General features: G+C 41.5%; 1 protein-coding gene across 1 annotated transcript in view; it reads right to left on the reverse strand.

Annotated features, from left to right (window-relative positions):
• TTC29 (tetratricopeptide repeat domain 29) overlaps positions 1-12,956 on the reverse strand; it is a 724,023-nt gene that overhangs the window by 706,095 nt on the left and 4,972 nt on the right. The window lies entirely within an intron of this gene.

The raw sequence follows: 12,956 nt of genomic DNA on the forward strand, positions 1-12,956 counted from the left end.
CAGTCTCTTAAATTAAAGTATCAGGGATAATCTTAAATGAGACAAATCTTTTTATAAAAAACTAAATTATAAAAACTAAATTATAAAAAAAATCTTAAATTTAAAAGATGCCTACTGCAAATATATATTTACATATATAGTGAATATATATAATACATATATATAACCCTTTGATTAATATGTGAAATATTCACTTCAAATGATCTGATGAGAGGCAAGGTTCCAAAATTATACATGTCTAGGACATAAAATGGTATTAAAATAGCCTTGCCTGAGTCTTAGGACATTAATCCAAAAATATTGATTAATTACCTGTCATAATAATCCCTTTTGAGTTAGAAAATATTTATTGAGCAGCTACTGTGTACTAGACATTATTCTGAGAGCTTTAGGAAATAGGTGGAAAATGGGTAATTTTATTTCATGTTTCTATAGCACTCTATAATTTTCACAGCAGTTCTATACACACCCTTCATTCATTCAAGCCTAATTACAATACCAAGAAGTAAGCAAAGTAGGGTCTGGAGACATTTATTAATTCCATATTCCCACAATAACCCCCACTCCAGACATATGGTAGATACTCAAAAACTGAAAACACTGCTCTGTCCTTATGCCTTAAACCAGCCCCTAAATTAGGGTTGCCAGATAAGATGTATAAAGCTGAATTAAATTTTAATTTCAGATAAACAACAAATATTTTTCATATAAGTACATTCCATACAATATTGCAACACACACTGTATTTGTTTGCCAAGGCTACCATAACAAAGTAACCCAGACTCAGGGGTTTAAACAGAAATGTATTTTCTCACAATTCTGAAAGCTGGAAGTCCAAAATCAAGGTGTCGATAGAGTTGGTTTCTTCTGAAGCCTCTGTCCTTGGTTTATAGATGTCCGTTGTCTCACTGTGTCCTCACATAGCCTTCCCTGTGTGTGTGACCATGCCCTAATCTCTTCCTATAAGGGCACCAGTCATATCAGATTAGGGCCCACACTAGTGACCTCATTTTATCTTAATTGCCTGTGTAAGGATCCTGTCTCCAAACACTGCCACACACTGAGGTACTGAGGGTTAGGACTTGAACATACGAATTTGGGGAGGACAGAATTCAGTCCATAACATGCACTAAAACATTATTTTTGTTTATCGAAAATTCAAATTTAACTGGGCATCATGTAGTTTTATTTGCTCAACCTGGCAACCCTCCCCTGCATTTCCTCATCTGAGAGCTCTCTCCACTGCAGGAACTCAACCACGGGTAGGAATCGGCCAGCAGGGCAGGGAAGTTAGGCCCGGAGCAGCCAGCAGTCAATGATGGATGTACTTCGGTGGATAAAGGCATTAGCTCCCTCCCTCTGAGGGGAGACAATTCTGAGTATGTTCTACAAAGCATCCAAGAGGCTCTCTGTGGGTTGGAGCCCCAGCCGTGATCAGCATTTACTTGTCCGTTAACACACCCACCCTGGTTCCTCCCCTTCTGCATCTCACCCTCCCACTCCCCTCCTGCTTCTCCTCAGTCACCTCCCAAGTAAACCTTCACGTTTACATCCTTGTCTCAGGATCTGCTTCTGAAGGAACTCAACCCGAAACAAAGGATTGTCTTGGCTTCAGCCACAAGCTGAACTGAATCCTCGTTTTCGGATAAGAGACAGACCAGATGCTGAAGGGTGGATCGGGGTGGGCCTTTGTTCCCTTGCTGGGCACTGCCTCTACCTACCAGCCACGACTCTCCATTCATGGACCTGGCTGCGGGAGAGCCCCTTTACAGGATACTGGCTAATCCTTTCAACGCTCAGAGTTTTTCTGAGTCTCACAGCTATGGCAAATGTCTTTCCTTTGAGGTAAGTTGAGAAACATACTATTTATCATGAAAAGATAACTGGCAACTCAAGAGAGTAGGTTGACATGTATACTAGGTAGCTCAGAAAAGAAGTCTCATGACTCTTCTCTGGAAGAATCTGAAGAGATAAGAGAGAACTGGAATAATTAGGGAAGTCTTCCCAAGGGAGGTTGGACTCGGGCTGAGTTTTGGTGGATGTGGTCGATTCAGCTGTGGGAAGAAGGGCCGGGAACAAGTTCTGGGGGAGAAGGGTGGATGAGGGCAGTGCAGGAGCAGGGCTGGACATGTGTAATGTAACCACACACAGACATTTGGCTGGAGGACAAGGGTACAGGGGACAAGGACATATTACGAAGTCCTGGGAATGCCGAGTAAGAATTACGGAGTTTATCTGAATACTTATGTGCAGCAAATGAAGGTTGTTAAAAGAAGAGAATTGACATGATCAAAATAAGACATAATCAGATTCACCTGTCAGTGGCTTGCAGCAGAGACTGGTTAATAGACACCTGGCAGTCCCTCCCTATGACAATATAGACCCAGCCAGGAATAATGAACAGGAAAGTGTAGACGACATTACAAAGGAGTTATCACACCTGAGTCACTGAAGAGTCAGCGAGAAGGAAGAATGAAGAAAACTGCACCATCAACCAATCAGAGAATTGTGCACGAGCTGATCACATAGCTTGTGACGCCCCTCTCTCACCTGGCCTTTGAAAATGCTTTCCTGAAACCCACCAGGGAGTTTGGGCTTTTTTTGAGCACTAGCTGTCCCGGCTCCTTGTCTGGCGCCCTGCAATAAACACAGCACTTTCCTTCACCACAACCCGGTGTCAGTAAATTGGCTTTACTGCGCTCAGGTGAGCACACCCCAGTTTGGTTTGGCAACAATAGCAAATGGATATGTTAGGCAGTTTTAACAAACTCATCATGAGTTATCATCAACCTGTTCTTCACAACTATATATAATGATATGATAAAATCTATCATTTTTCTGCTCCAAGAACATTATTTGTTGCCTTGCTATTTCCCTTCATCTTCTGTCTTTTGTTTAAGGAATGCAAAGGATCTCAGGGTAAAAAATAACTGTTATCATTTCGGTTTGTATGCAAGAGAAAGAAATAAACCAGCTGCAGCCAGCAGGCTTCGGAGAGGCACTTATTACAGGACTTAGACCTCACACAAACGTGGGAGCAGCTGAGGAAGTGCAGTCAGAGGATCTGAGAATGTCACTAGCTGGCCCTCCGAAAGCACTGGCATGAGGAGGTAGGTTGGAGCTTGCAGGGAGATCTGAGGAGCAACCAAGCCCCGCCCCATCAGTGGGATCACCAAAGGGGAGATCCCAGAGAAATCTGTGGGAAGGAGGTCCCTCTGTGCAGCTATCACTCTGTGGGCCCGCAGCCGAGCTCTGGGCAGGGGAGAAGGGAGCTGAGTCTGCTTTGGGTGAGCAGGGCCAGCAGTCAGAAAGGTGAGCTGGACAGAGTGGAAGAGAGCAAGAATCAGGTGGGACCCACAAACACCTCGGTTTGACCAGGACACCCTTTCGAGTATAATGGTCTGTGCTTCCCTTCAACTTGCAAAATCTCTTGGAAGTTCCTCTTTGGCCAACATGAAGGAGAAACAAACAAACAAACAAACTGGCTTCCCCGATGCTAAAACTGTTTACTGATCACTAATAGCTTTAACCCAGAGGCTATGCCCCAGGAAGGAGGCTGGTAATCTCAGAAGAATGGACAGACCCTCGGGAGTTCCTCCTGAGGCCAGGAAGAAGAGGAATGCAGCACCCTATAAAACCCCCTGATTGTTATCACCTTTCCTGTCCCAACCCATTTCTCCATAAAACCTCAGGACCCCAACCCCAAGATGAATTCACAGTCTCAAGGCACTAGCTGGCTGTGACTCCCTTTGCCTGGCAAAGTAGTAAAGCTGTTCTTTTCTAATTTCCCTAAAACTCTGCCTCCAAGTCTCAATCTGGTTTTCAGGGTACAGAGGCTGGTTTTGCGGCAACAAACACTAACCCAGAACTGTGCATGGAAGAAGATTCTGGGAAACATCATTCCCAGCTTAAGGAAGCTTCCATTAGGTAATTCAGCAGACTACAGAAGAAAAAGAGGAATTTGTTATGAAGATCCTGGGGTGGCTCAAGGAACTGAGGTCAGGAATGTTGCTGGGTCTTAGGAAGAGTTGGAAACAGGAACACAAACCCCATCGGGGCTCTTGGGGTTCTTGTCTCTCTTGCTGCCCTGCCCTTACACGCGCCTTTCCCAGTATCTCTGCAGACTAACCTGTTCCCCTGCAGGAAACCCATGCTAACTGCTGACAGCTCCTGAGCTCTACTTCTTACAGCTTCTTTAGATGTGCTCACTGGAGAGAGGCCCTCTCAGCTCTGCCCCTTGATAGCTTCAAGCAAGAAACTCTGAGAAAGGACTCATTGGCTAGTGGGCTGAGTGATGTTATAATGTAGCTGCTCCTGCTGTACCAAGTGGATGGGGAAGGAAGGAACAGTTTCTGGAAGACAATGGAGAGGATGGGGCAAAGGAGCTCGTAGGTGTCTACTGCATGGGGAAGTACCATATAATAGGCTCTATGTGAAGAGCTTTGTGCGTATTATCTCATTTAATGCTTGCGTCAACCCCCTTCGGTTACTGCCACTCTCGTTCCCATTACACATGAGGAACTGAGGTTCCAAGAGATTACATCTTACCCAAGGTCCCAGAGCTTGTAAGTGGTAAGGTTGGTCTGGCTCCAAAGAGTGTTCTTTATACCACCCAGTGGTGGCCAGTATTTCAGGGAGCCTCAGGAGCTCTGTTTGTCATTATGTGGTGGCCTTTCCCCCGACATTGCATTTCAACAAATCTTATCCTTTTTCTAAAAAGTTCTTAAAACCCACCATATTGGACTTCCTCCTTTCTCATTTCACAGGGAGCAGAGACACAAAACGACCACCCAGTCTACACGTCTGGAGAAAAGCTCTGACTCCTGGCACAGAGCTCTCTTCCCTGTTCCACACTGGCCCTTGACCCTGGCTCATCCACTGCAGGAAATATTATCAGAACTACTTTTAACTTCTTACTTGTAGCAAGAGAACAATCTGTGTTTACTCTCAAGTTATATTTAGTTTGGCACAATCGAAACCAAAAGCCATACTTGATATAATCATGTAAATTGCTATTGACACTACTTCGGACTCAAGAACCTTCTTCTGGAAAGAAAGGTCAAAGCGTAAATGGAACAACAGCTTGGAAGTTGTTTCTTTTCTTCCCAGAATTTCCGTGTAAATGACAACTAATATATATTGGTAGGCTATGATAAAGCACTGTGCCAAGTGTAATAGAAAAAAGTGAGTGTATAAAGCACAGTCCTAGCCATTTAAAATTTGATTGAGTGGATATAATACATAGAATATAATCAATTCTTTAGGTGGCCTCTTCGAACCATGAAATGTATGATACAGAATAGGGAGTAATCACTGAGGTCTGGAACAGTCAGAAAAAGTATCATGGGGAGAGAGGAGTTGAAAGCCTGAACTTTTATCTAATATTTATTCCTTCAATCATTCATTCACTTATTCCGAATTCATTCACTCAGTATTTTTTGAGTTGGGCATCACACTTAAATGCATGTAAGACTAAATGCACAACGGTGTACAGGCTGGATAAGAAGTATCAGAGAATCAGAAAAGATATTTTCCCACTTGCTGACAAAAAATTATTCAGTTGATCTAAGAAAGAAATGGAAAATTTTATTTGAGCCAAATTGAGGATGATAACCCAGGAATAGCCTCTCAGAAAGCTCTGAGAACTGTTCTGCCCCTCAGAGGTCGAAGCGCAGTTATATAAGGTTTTGAGACAGAGGGCTGTACATTAAGTGACATATTATTGACAGTTTATACAGTCTAGTGAGTAGTGGGTCATGGGTCAACACGGCCCCTTAACAAGATTAAGAAGGAATGTTATCTTTTAAGGAGTTGTCTTGTTGGTATTTCTGAGGATGGGGAGGTTTGGTAGATGCATAATACAGATATGCACAGTAGAGGGAAGAGAGGAGTCCAAAGGGCAGAGAAATGTTCTTATGTTTAAATTTTTCTTGTCTTGCCATAAAATATGAATTTTATTCCACAACTATCAGAACAGTAAATTCAGCTGCATACTCTTCATGTACCCGAGCAGGACCCTATCTGGCCTTTCCTGGGCAGACCCGTCCCCCAATCCTCTGCTGTAGCTCCTCTCTGAAGTACCCAGATAACAGTATCTGATGCATATTTCCTGGGTTGTTTTACAGGTGCTAAAAGCCCCACCAAATGGAAGACCTTAACTATTTGATGACCGTGAACACATAGCCCCCAGACCTACTGGCACCTAAGGATTCATAATGTTAACTCCTGTGACCTCACCCTGTTACCTCGCCATCAACCAATCAGAGAATTGTGCATGAGCTGATCACATACCCTGGGACCCACCTCCCTCACCTGGCCTTTAAAAATGTTGTGCTGAAACCCATCAGGAAGTCCTAGCGTTCTGAGCATTAGCTGCCCGGGACTCTTTGCTTGGCGCTGCACTTTCCTTCACCACCACCCGGTGTCAACAGATTGGCTTTACTGCATGTGGGTGAACAGACCCAAATTTGGTTTTGTAATATAAGATACCTAACTGTTTCTTGAAGAAAGTGTTCCAGTTAAACTAAATAAATCTTTTTTTTTTAAATCAGCAGTAAACTGGATTACGTGGTCTCCACAATAGATATTATTATACATTGTATGTGTAATACATAACATAATGTTTATAATAAATAAATAATATGAATGTTAGAAGTATGAGTTCCTATCAATAGGCTTCCATGATAAGAAAGTGTCTAGCTTTATAAAATATTTTTGGGGAAAAACAAACCAGCTAGATCTAAGAATTTGTAACTGTACACACACACACACACACACACACACACACACACACAAAATCTCCCAAGATTAAAATAATCTGATTAAGAAACTAGCATCCCTCTCTTAAAGCTGAAGTTCTTTAAGACCAGGAGTAAAAACAACGACACAATATACAATGTAGCCCTTTACTACAGATTTTTAAGGACTGACAATAATTGGAAAGAAAACTAGACTGACCACCAAGCCTCATTTTAGTATTCTATATTTTTGCATAAAATTTTAACTAGCCTTCAGTTGCAAATTTTGCTCTCATTCTGCTTTGCTTCACCTCTTTCAGAAAATATATGTCGTGCAGTTTAGGGCTTCCTGAGGATAACTAGTATGGTCAGTTCAGTGTTGCTGTAAACTTCAGATCTGGATAATGTCACCCATTTGCTCTTTCCAAAGACAGGGCACTTATTTAGGGACACCTGCCCTACTGTATTAGCTTTTTTAAAAAAAAACTGCTGGTGACAGTGTAGCTGAAAATTCAAGTGGAAAAGAACTAGAAAGGCTCAGCACCTTTCCTTCTGCTGATTTTTTAAAACTGATTCTTGAGAAGACTGCGTCTGCACAGCGTGACCAGGCCATGGCACCGCTGATCCTATCACTTGTGAGTCCCTTCATAATCAGTGTAGATGGCCACACAGTTCACTCAACCCATAGTGATGAGAATCAAACATGAAGATGGCTGAAATAATTGGGTCAAGTCGGCACCAGGCCAGTTCAATGGTTACAGAAAAAATGCGAGCATATTCAAAAATCATAATGGATCATTCCCTGCAGGTAAAACAGGAGTGATGATAGCAATGTATCAGCCAATTTCAGAAGGACATGAACAAGTAAAATGATGTAAATGATGCATTTATATAGGTGTGGAATAAAAATAAATAATACTGTTTATCATATAAATGTAGGCAGATTTATGTCCTAAACATTTAATTTCCAGCTCATTCCCTTTCATAATAAAAAAAAAAGTTAGTCAGTCATGGAAGCACTAGGAAGTGAGACTATTTTAAGCTCAAGTATTATTTTGAATACTTTGTCTTGTTATGCTGGGTTGGCTTTCTACCATGTATCCCTCCAATCCATCCTCTGCCCTTCTTTGCTGTATTCTACTCCCAGGGAGGCTAATCTCTTTGGACTACATCAGCAGGCTCCTTTGTCCTCTGGCTTCTAGTTGGGTTCGGCCAATAGGGGACATGAATGTGAGATCAGGGGAGGAGAGTGAGGTGGAGCACTGATGGCTTCCACTCCCCTTGGTGGTGGGGTCATCCCTCCACAGATGGTCATAGCTCCTTTTTAAAAAAAAAATTTAGCAAGACTGTGACATTTTTAGTTGAATAAACACTCCTAGGATTATAGCAAGCCTTTAATTAATGTCCAGAATTCTGAAAAGATAATTTTGACAAGTGTTGCCAGTGTTCTCATTGCTTTTACAGAAGAGAGGATTTGGGGCAGCCATTACTCTGTCATTCAGAAGTTGATCTTCTAATACAATGTTTTGGAGATTCTTTTAAGTTGTATTAGTACTATTTTCTTTTTTTTTTTCTTAGTACATGTGCTGCCAAAATGATCACGGACTTTGTTCATTTTTTACTGCTACCTAAAGTTCCACGTGGATAGATCTCAATTGTTTATCTATGATGTTTGAGCTTCTTTGTGAACATATGTCTTCTTTGTTCTTGAATAAAATCCTAACACATGCGGGGTCATAGTTGTATAAGGAACTAAAATATTATACATAATTTTAGAAGGAACTAGTTTTCCACAGTACTTGAATTATTTTACACTCTATCAAATGATGTATTGAGAATTATAGTTGATTCACATTGTTATTGTCGATCTTTTTTTTTTAATTGAACTGTAGTTGATTTACAATGTTGTATTAGTTTCAGGTGTACAGCAAAGTGATTCAGATATAGGTATATATATCTGAAAAATGATATAGAAATATATATATACACACACATATATGTCACAACTCTTTTTAGAGGACCCATTCCACACAGCCTCTTTTTCCAGTAACTGCTTCCTCCTCTTTGCTGTTACTGCACCATCCCAAATGGTTTCCCTGCTCCTTGACCAAACCTTTGTAAACAGCCCCTCTACTGAACATTCTTCAAATCACCTACTTTGACCAACCGTGAGTAACCTTGACTGGATCACAGGACAGCAAACATTACTTAGAATTATTTGACAAGTAGTGTTAATGCAAAACAATTGTTTGATAAGAACAAAAGGTGTGGCTGTCTCCCTTCACCCTGTGCCTACTTCCCTTGACAGACCTGAGACAAGACAAGATTTGTGGAGTGGACCTTCAATATTATTTCAGACCATTTCAGACCTTCCCCAAAGATATGTGGCCTTGCTTTTATTAAAATGGCTCTGGGTGTTAGAGCTGTCTGGGGAGGGGAAGCAAGTAACTCTATCAGGTTGACCCAAGTCAGGCTTCTACTCACCAAATGTGTGATTTTTGGTGATACAAATCAGCTGGTTATCTAGTTTAATCTTTATTGGGGGACAATTCTCCATGGCATTTCTGTATGCTTTCCATCAGTTTTTGCTCTGGAATATCTTTTCAAGGATATTCATTTGTACAATGTAATAGGGAAGAACAAATCTGACTCCATATTGGATTTGTTTCTTTTACTTTAAATCTTTGTTTTCTTTTACTTTTGCTACAAGTTAATCACTAAAGGGATGTTGCATATGAGCTTAAGTCATAAATAATGGCCCATCTCTGGGTACCCTGACTCACAGATAATGAGCATAAAGCTGAAACACATTTGTTTACTCACAGGAAACATCCTGACCAGGCCCACCTGTGAATGACAGCAGGCAAGAAGAAATGAACACATCCCCTCTGGAAGCTGACCAGAACCAGGAAATTGTCTGACTTTACTCCCTCCCCTTTTAGTATAAAAGAAGTATGAATTCTAACTCAGGCAAGACAGTTCCTTGGGACACTAGTGCACCATCTTCTCCGTCTGCTGGCTTTCTGAATAAAGTCACTATTCCTTGCCCCAACAACTCATTCTTGATTTATTGGCCTGCTGTGCAGCGAGCAGTACGAGCTTGGACTGGGTAACTAACACATACAGCAAACAGCCTTGAGAAGTAGAGATAGCATCTCCTTCCAGGGCAAAGAGCACATTTTTTTTCCTGACTAGGATGATAAAGACAATGTCTCCCTCAGGGAAAAGGTTGAACAGGTTTACTTTCAGGTCATTACAGAAGACTGGGGCGTTCCTCACCTACGGTGGAAACTCCTTCCTGTACAGAATACACCTGGGCCTCTCCACCTCACCCCCTGGGACTTGGGAGGCAAGAGGAACCATTACAAACATGAAGCTCTTCCTGCCTGCTGTGCTATTAGTAGAAAAGTCCTTTGTCTCAGACCCAGATGTCTCATGTCTTGCCAGTATCTATGGAACTGTGGCAGGCTAACCTCTTAGCTTGCAATTAGGGTACAAATCTCAGACCCTTCTCAGTTATTAACAGTCCACAGACTTCCAGCTCAGTGACTTGTCCCCCAACCCCAATCCTGAAGCCATGTGTTTCTATATCAGCCACTAATTTTGTGGTCATTTGTTAGGCCAGTAACAGAAAATACATCAGGCAAGGTATTTTTCTACTTGAGTCTTCCTTCCTGGGGACATTGGTCACGAATCCAGGGTTCCTGAGAATAAGGAGAATTGAAAAGCTTAGTGCTGGGACAACTGCCTGATCCTTATTATATCCCAACTTAGGGAGGGTCCTAGGACGAAGGGAAACAACAAAGACACTGCTCTCCTGTTTTCCTCTCTTTTCCCAAATGAGAAAATGGGAAAGCACAAATCATAGGATTTATACTCTAGGGGAAAAAAAAAGTCTAGTTTTACATCCACAAAGTAAAGATGCCATATAAATAGAAGCGCTGACTACAATGGCCCAAGCCTGGTGGACTGCGTTCAGAGCTCTGCGTGCACAGAACGCTCACCCTCCTCACCACACCCCCACATCTGACCTATGTAAAACCACGGAGGACGTGTGCCCGTGAGTTTACACAAGGTAACGGACAGCCTGTATGTGAGAAAAGAGGTAAAACTCCATCTCCATAGGGACCTTTCCTCATATATAAAGGAAAAAACTAAAACACCGGGGCAAAACCCTCCCACAAATTCTCCATACCTCGTGTGAGTCAAGCCTTCTTTCTAGGGGGATCAGCATAGTCTAGCATCCAAAGTACAATAAATGACACCTTGATTTTTGTTTAAATCCTAAAGAATTTGTCTCATATAAAAATATGTTTCCATTCTCACATTTTTGAATAATCCACAGAATCTTCTTCCTAACCAGAAATACCTTCTCTCCCAAAGCTCCCGAATAACCTAGTCTTGAATCTGTTAATGTTTAAAGTTATTAAGGTTTTTCACCTTCCTTTTAGCCTGTAACTTGATATGCCAGAAGTGTCACTTAAATCAGTCTGAAAATAAACCATCAATTAAAAAAAAACTTCATTAGATATAGCTACTAGAAAGTTCATCTAGTGAGTAATAGTTTATAGAAAAGGTAATTTATTATTTACTATGCAAGTTATCTTCACCATTCACAGGATCCTCTTCACCTGAGTAACAAGACAACATATACTGCCAAAGATTATCTGATGGCTTAAGACACTTTACCATCCTTTCTTGTGAGGTAATTAGAGATCCTGATAGTCACTAATCCAGTAATTCTAGTAACAAACTTTTGAAGACCAGGGCAAACGTTCTCTTCATTTAAGGATTTATTTCAGTAGTTTAAACACAGAGCCTTCATAAAGAAAATCTGCTATAAAAGTTAATGAACTGAGAGAATAAACCTGAATCAAGAATGTGAAAATTGAATCTGTAAGCAAAGAAAACCATCAGAAATTGTTAGGCAAGCCCTGGAAACGTGGGGAGTAGTATCTGAAAACAAGAGGCAAAGCCAGGGACAAAGGCTTATCCAAGTCAGAAACACAGGTAAGGGACCCTAGACCACAATTTCCAAACTGTGCTGAGGGGCCACAGAGCAGGAAGTGCATTCAGAGGCACCACAGGATAGTTTAAACGTTTGAGAGAAACACAGAAACATCATATGAATGTCTGGAAGTAGGTTGTTTGGACATAATTACTTACTTACTACATGAAACTGTTAGAAATTTCTTTGGCTAAAGGACACCATGAAAAATTGACTGAGATTCTAAGGTGTCATGAGACGAGAAAGTCTGGGACTCGCCACCTTAGGGACAAAGGACATTGAGAGCCTGCTCAGAGTAGAATCAGAAAAGGAGGTCAAAAGTGGAAATGACGGCGTCTCCAGCTGCTACATAACTCTTGCATTGATGCAGACCAAGTTCCCCATAGGCACCTTGTTTGGGGGGGCCTATATTTTTAACAACACCCTAGCTCCCCTCCTGCTCCTCCCCTTTCCCCCTGCTCACAGCCACTCGGGGAAGCAGGACCAGTAGGGGAACTTCCATTAAACACACACACACACACACACACACACACACACACACACAAAAGAAAATAATATGTATATGGTGGGACCTTTTCTTTCATGTAATCCTGGCTCTAAAGAAAAGAACCCTTGTGCCCTATGACTCTGGAGTTTTGCAGGATCCCTTTAAAATCAGTGACTCTTAATGACAAGAACAAAACCATGGTTTTTCAATGTTGGTTTTGGGACGGGAACAACTAGAGTTCCCCAAATATTTAGTGTGAGACAGTCTGCTGAAATTTAATTACGTCCCTAGGGATGAAATGAGTGCACTTTATGTTGAGATTCATTTAGCAACTTCATGACAGCCCATTATAAAAAATTTTTAATTTACTCTAAATTAGGGGGTGGCAGACTTTTTCCATAAAAGGCCAAATAGTAAATATTTTTAAATATCCTTTTAATTTTTTTTTTACAACCCTAAATGCCAAATTAAAAGCAGTTGGGTATATTCACATTGCTGTCAACAAATCTCCAGGTATCTTTACATCTTGCAAAACTGGCACTCCATCCCCAATGAACAGACAATTCCCTGTTTCCCCTAAATACATCCCCTGTATGCATACAGCAGCATTAGACACCATTAGGGGGTAGGAAGGCGGGTTCTCTGGTCAAGGTCAAAAGCAATGGAGGAGGATCATATCCATACCTCATCCTCTAGGTGCGTACACCAGTGTTCATAGAAGCAT

Source organism: Camelus ferus, chromosome 2, assembly GCF_009834535.1.
Source record: "Camelus ferus isolate YT-003-E chromosome 2, BCGSAC_Cfer_1.0, whole genome shotgun sequence".
Classification (NCBI taxonomy): Eukaryota; Metazoa; Chordata; class Mammalia; order Artiodactyla; family Camelidae; genus Camelus; species Camelus ferus.